General features: G+C 43.7%; 2 non-coding genes across 2 annotated transcripts; both read left to right on the top strand.

The window, feature by feature from the left end:
* The first annotated feature begins 629 nt into the window (after nucleotides 1–629).
* LOC146857194 (small nucleolar RNA SNORA73 family) lies at nucleotides 630–849 on the top strand. Its single transcript, XR_014980287.1, has one exon. It is a non-coding gene; the product is annotated as a small nucleolar RNA SNORA73 family (small nucleolar RNA).
* Nucleotides 850–1,389: 540 nt separating this feature from the next.
* On the top strand, nucleotides 1,390–1,610 carry LOC146857193 (small nucleolar RNA SNORA73 family). The gene has a single exon (XR_014980286.1). It is a non-coding gene; the product is annotated as a small nucleolar RNA SNORA73 family (small nucleolar RNA).
* The last annotated feature ends 4,714 nt before the right edge of the window (nucleotides 1,611–6,324 follow it).

The following is a 6,324-nucleotide window of genomic DNA, read 5'->3' as shown; positions in this document are numbered from 1 at the left end:
CTGTATCACACACTGCTAAGCACCCCTGCACTCTACGCCACTGCACTCTACACCACTCCACTCTGCGCCAGTCCATTCCGCTCTACTCTGCAACACTGCACTCTATGCCAATGCACTTCACTGTGCACCACTCAACTCTACACCACTTCACTCTACTCTGAAGCAATCTACGCTATGTCACTGCATTCTATGCTCCACTGTTGTGCCACTCCACTCTACCCCACTGCACTCTATGCCACTCTTCTTTACTCTGCACCACTCTGCTCTACACCACTGCACTCTACACCACTGCACTCTACCTTGCATCACTCCACTCTGAAACAATCTACTCTGTCACTGCATTCTATGCCACTGTGCTCTACGCCACTCTACTCCACTCTGTGCCACTCCACCATACGCTGCGCAACTCTACTCTCTCTACTCTATGCCTCTGCACTCTACCCCAATGCACTCAATACCACTTTTCTCAAAACCAATGCACTCTATGCCAACTACTCTGCACCACTGCACTCTATGCCACTATACTCTACTCTGCAACACTCTACACCCCTGCATGCTACTCAAGTCTATTCTACGCAACTCTATTCTACACTGCACTGCTATAACGTAACATGTATTTTTAATGTGAGCCAAAGGGGATACCTGAGGAGGTTGCTATCTCTCAGCACTGTCCTCGTGCCATATGGGAGAGTAGGCTTTCGGGAGCATGATGTACAGTTCCATTCCAAACTGTTGGAGAACAAGCTTTGCTCGCGGTCTTCGGGTTGCTGAGCTGCATGCTGTATATTCCTACGACTTCTCAGAGTCCCCGGCCCATGAGTAAGGAGACAAACCATGCAGGGAACACAATGCAGCATGTGACTGATGTGTGCTAGTGAGGATGGATGTTATGTAATATAGTCCATTACTGCTGGGGCAGGTCATAGGGTTTGTTTCTGAAATCTTTTAGCTGTACTAATAGTTCTTTTTTTTTTTCTTCTATAGTTTAAACATCTTACACGCTTTGGGGTAAGTAGCAGGGCAGGCCCCAAAGAGTAATAACTTTACTACCATTAAACGTCTGGTCTTATCATGTATTTCATGCTTATGAGTGTGCTCAGGTGGCATGGATGTGATGTTGTAATTTTGCAGTTGTCCTCTATAAGCTTGGTGCTGTGTGGTCTAAAAGCACTGAGTGCTATTGTATATGGTCCTTGTCAGTACAGGGGTTGCTGCATAGTGAATACACAGGTTCATTGGGTGTTGTCGCAATCAAGCGAGCTTGGATACAAACTTGTGAGATTGAGGCTCGAAATAGTATGCATTTCACTTTTTACAATGGGACACCTTTTTTTGGGGGAGGCGGGGGGGTTGGAATTTAATGCTACATAGGGTTATGCCATTTGTGACCCAATGTGGAAACCTGGGGAAGATTGCTCTCCCTCAGCTCTGTCCTAGTGGCATATGCAAGCGTAGGCTTTCGGGTCCATGACTTACAGTCCTGCTCCACGCCGTTGTAGAACTAGCTTTGTTCGCAGTCTTAAGGTTGCTGAGCTGCATCCTGTATATTCCTAAGACTACTCAGAGTCCTCGGACTATGCCTGAGGAGACAAACCATGCAGGATACACTACCACAGTTTTCATACATGGTGAGGCTGGTTGTATGATAGAAGGACGCGTGGCCACGAATGCGTCTTAGCCACGCATTCCTTTACCACGCATTACTTTACCAATCAATTTCATGGTTAAGGCATGAATGGTAAGGACGCATGCGTGGCTAAGATCGCCTCTAGTCCGACCCCTCTCCCTCCGTCCTTTACCCTAAATTACAAATCTTCTACCTGCTCCCGCGCCTTGAGGCTCAAAACCTTCACTGAAAACTACCCATTCCCCTTCCTCTATTCTGAGGGCCAAAACCTTGCCCCTTAACATACACTATCCTGACCCCCCCACCCCGCTATGTCCCTAAAACTACATCAACCCCTTCCACTGCCCTGAGGCCTAAAACCCTAACCTCTAATTTAAAAAACTACCCCGACTCCCCCCGAGGCCTAAAAACTACCCCAACTACCCATTCCCCTACCCTACCCTACGGCCTAAAACCCTGCCCCATAACACACTACCCTGACCCCCCCAGCCCTGTGCTGTCCCTAAAATAATCCCAACCCTTCCCACTGCCCTAAAACCCTAACCCCTTATTAAAAAAAACTACACAGACTCCCCTGATCCCTAAAAACTACCCTGCCCTTCCCTAAGCCCTAAAAACGACCCCGTCCCCTGAGTCCTATAAACGACTCGACCCCCAGCCCTGAAAACTACACAGACCCACCAGCCCGGAAATCTACCCCAACCCTTTCAAACTACCCCCAAAACCCAGCCCCACTTACCTCACTGCGTCCTCACCCGATCCTTCCTGCTTCAGCCTAGCAGTAGCTAGACCATGCACTGCCTTAACCATGCATATGCATGGTTAAGGCAGGCGTGGTAGGGTTTGCATTGTCGGAACACCCGTGGCTGTGCCCGTGTTGTTCCAACTGTTTACTGGTGAGGCTACTTAAGCCTGTGCAGATGCTTAGTCATTGCTGAAGGGGCACTTAAAATAACCTATGGCTCAAGTGTTAGTGCGAAAACATCTGCGTTGCCAGCTTGGATGCTTGATCCATACATTTTGTGTATTGCTTTATAGACAAATAATCTGTCTCACCCACCATACGGATTCTTGTAATGGTTCTCAACTCTGCCACTTGCCATGCGGTAAACATATTGTATACCAGTTTAGAGTGAATATTTAGTCTTCAGCTCTTGCCAAGTGCCCAACTAGCTTGCTCAGCATCAGGTGAAAATGTTATGTTATGTTGAAAAGACTTATATAGCGCTCGTCTACACGTGGGTGTCTTGGCGCTTGCTGAACATAAATATGCCAAGACGAGGACCACTAGTTGTTAAACAACCATGTCTTTAACTCCTTTCTGAAAGTGAGGAGGAGGGTGGAGATGGCCCTGACATGTGGTGGAAGAGAGTTCCAGAGCCTGGCTGTACTGTTGACAAAGTGTCTTCCTCCCCAGTTCACCTTCCTGAATATTACGGTGGTGACCATTCTGGCACTGGCAGACCGAAGGTGTCGGTTTGGAGTATACCAGTAAAAAGCTTCCATAGAAATTCCGGTCCTTCCCTGTGCAAGGCTTTATAGGCTACTCAGAATTCAATTCGCTTGTGGACCGGAAGCCAATGGAGTTTCCGTATGTCTGAACAAACCGATTGAAATTTGGAGATATCCAGGATCAATCTAGCTTCTGTGTTTTGAACCGATTTGTTTCCTTAGAAGTTTTTCCTGAAGATTCATGTACAAACCATTGCAGTAATCTAACTTTGACAGGACGACTGCAGAGACCACAGTTTTCCATGTATTTCTAGGAATGAAAGGAAACATTTTCCTCAACATTCTAACAGTGTAGAATGAAGAGGAAACTACCTTAGATACCTGGGCTTCACATCTAAGCTTATCGTTCATGATGAAGCCCAGGTTTTTAGCTTTAGGCACGGGTAAGGGAGGCAAACCCAGGCCACCAGGCAGGAGACCATGCTGGAAAGAGATTGCCAAAAAGTATAACCTCAGTTTTACTTGAGTTGAGCTTTAGACAATGTCTGCTCCTCAAACTGTTCATGGCAATCATACAGTCATGTAGTCTTAAAGACCCAGAGGCATCTTTTTTCCACTGCTGATACAACCAGCTGGATGTCATCAGCATAGGAGGTAGGACTTAGGTTGAAACTTGTAATCAAGGAGGCTAGTTCCAAGACATATATCTTAAATAAAGTTGGGCTCAATGAGGAGCCCTGAGGAACCCCGCACGGCAATGTAAAAGGAGAAGATTTAAAATGGCCCAGTTTCAAAGTTTGAGTTCTCCCAGATAGGAAGTATGATAGCAGGGCAAGGGCTTTGTCTTTAACTCCTATGGCGTTCAGACGGTGGACCAATAGCCCATGGTCCACAGTGTTGAACGCTGCGGATAAGTCCATTAAAATAAGAGATGCTGACCCTCCACTATCCAATGTCGTTCTTATTTCTTCAGTGGTTTTTACCAATGCATTCTCAGTATTTTGATTTGCTCTAAACCTCAACTGACTAGGATCCTGTTGAGGATTCTCAAGAATAAAATTAGATAACTCCGCATTGATTATTTTTTCAGCAATTTTTGCTGGCAGAGGAAGTCTCGAAATGGGACGGTAGTTGCCAGGAACATTAGAGTCAAGATTTGTTTTTTTATAAGACGGAGAATGTAGGCTTGTTTCCCCAGTGTGGCAAACGTCCCTTGTGGAACATTTGATTGAACAGATAGATAAGTAGCAATAGGCTGAACCGCAAGCTTTACAATTCTAGTAGGACATGGGCCATCCGGAGAACCTGATTTGGCAGCTACTAAGAGAGGGGCTACTTGGTTAGGAGAGGTAGGTGTAGGTGTAAAATCTGAAAGTGTGGGGTAGTCAATCGCTTTCTGACGACTCATCTCAATGGTATCTTTGGATTCATCAAATAAGTAAAAAAATGTGGTCAACCTTATCTCTGAAAGTAAGGGTAAGGGTATCGCAGAATTTTTAACTATGATTAGTTGGATTATTTTTTTTAACCAAGGTAAGCTTCATGATTACCTGGAATAATTATTTGTTGGAGTTGGCAGCATTCTCAATCATTTGCGTATAATAGAGACTTTTTTCCTTAATGAGCAGAGTTTTATACTTGGCAAGAGCTGCTTTACATAACTGTTTATCAGAGTTGTCGTAATGTTTGCGCCAGCGCCTTTCTTGCCTCCTGCAGGCTTGTTTTTCACGTCTCAATGCTTTGGAAAACCAAGGGGCCGAAATTTCTCCCCTATGTTTATTGGCTGAGATAGGGGGAGCTAGTTTTGTAAAGTTAGATTCAAGCCAGGAGGTGTAAATCGAGGCTGAAGAATTAGCATCCACGCAGATGTCAGGCTGACTCTGTGCAAGAGGATTGGTTAAAATTGCCATATCTATTTTATGCCATGCTCTGCTAGTGACAATTTTCGCTGACTTAGTAACCATTTGTCGAGATGGAGGTAAGTAATAATCAATGATTATAGCTCAGTGGTCAGACCTGGCGAGAGGAAGAGTTTTCAGATTAGTGGTGGAAGGATTATTCAAAAAGAGTCCATCAAGAGTGTGGCTGGCTACATGAGCGGAATCATTAACCAGTTGTTAGAGACCTAGTTCTAATGTCATTTCTAGGAGAGATACGGTATCTTTGTCAGTGGAAGATTCTAAATGAAAATTGACATCTCCAAGTAGGGTGAAGTTATCAGATTGGAGGCCTAATTCCAACAGCGATTGAGGATTGGACAGAAATTTATTTTTGGGCCCAGGAGGTCGATAGATAAGCATTCCGGTGAAAGTCTGCTGATTAAGTAATTTTAATTTAAAGAAAAGGGCTTCACAGTCAGAGGCGGGGATGGCAGTTCAGTGAAATGACTTGTGATTGCGAATGTAGTTGTGTATACTAATATTTGCGAATCCTAACTTATTCATTTTGCTTTTCTGTAATAGTCCTGGTCCCTTGATATACCTCCGTAAAAAATTATTGTCCAGAGATTTTCATTTTTGATTTATGTTTTTGTATCTTTAGAGAAGTAATTTAGCTTGGGTAGACATTGCTAATCTGGATGGAATTTTTCTGGATGACATTTTTACAAAAGGCGGATATGTTGCAGTGATGATATAATATTTCAGGAACCATGAGACCTATATACTTTATTTTGGTGTCAAAACATAGGTTTTGGGGATCAGGTAGTCTTATGGAGACAGAAAATACCTCCTCAGAGCAACCCTTTTGCCATTTTCCAAAATGGTGGCTCTTTAATTATGTGTTTAGCCATCATATTGGTAATTTATTTAATAGTGTTTGTTTCAGGGTTTCTGTTGATTCAAATTCCTAAACAAGAGTGAAGCAGGTGGTAGCAGAGGATCTTTAGCTCCTGACAGAGTGTTGCTAACTACATAATCTGAGGACTCTTTCAACAAAGAAAAATGTGTTTTATGCCAAACTAATCTGAATGAAAAGCTAATATCAACTGCAGTGGGACAAAAGAGAGTTTGAGATGCTGCATAAATACAGCAAGACGAAGTTCACAAAAGATTGAAACTGATGGGTGAAGAGGATCACATATTTTTATCATTATAAGAAGTATTACAAGTCATATACAATGGAAAAAAGCCTGGAAAACAAGTGTCAAAAAATAGCAGAAAACAGTGAATCACAACAAGAATCTGAGTCTTCTGAGACAGAGTAGCTGATCTAAACAGAGAGGTGAATGTATTTGTAGCGGATTT

The sequence above is a fragment of the Triturus cristatus genome, chromosome 3_2 (genome assembly GCF_964204655.1).
Source record: "Triturus cristatus chromosome 3_2, aTriCri1.1, whole genome shotgun sequence".
Classification (NCBI taxonomy): domain Eukaryota; kingdom Metazoa; phylum Chordata; class Amphibia; order Caudata; family Salamandridae; genus Triturus; species Triturus cristatus.
The sequence above is the reverse complement of the archived record's forward strand: the minus strand, read 5'-3'. Positions and strand labels throughout refer to the sequence as shown.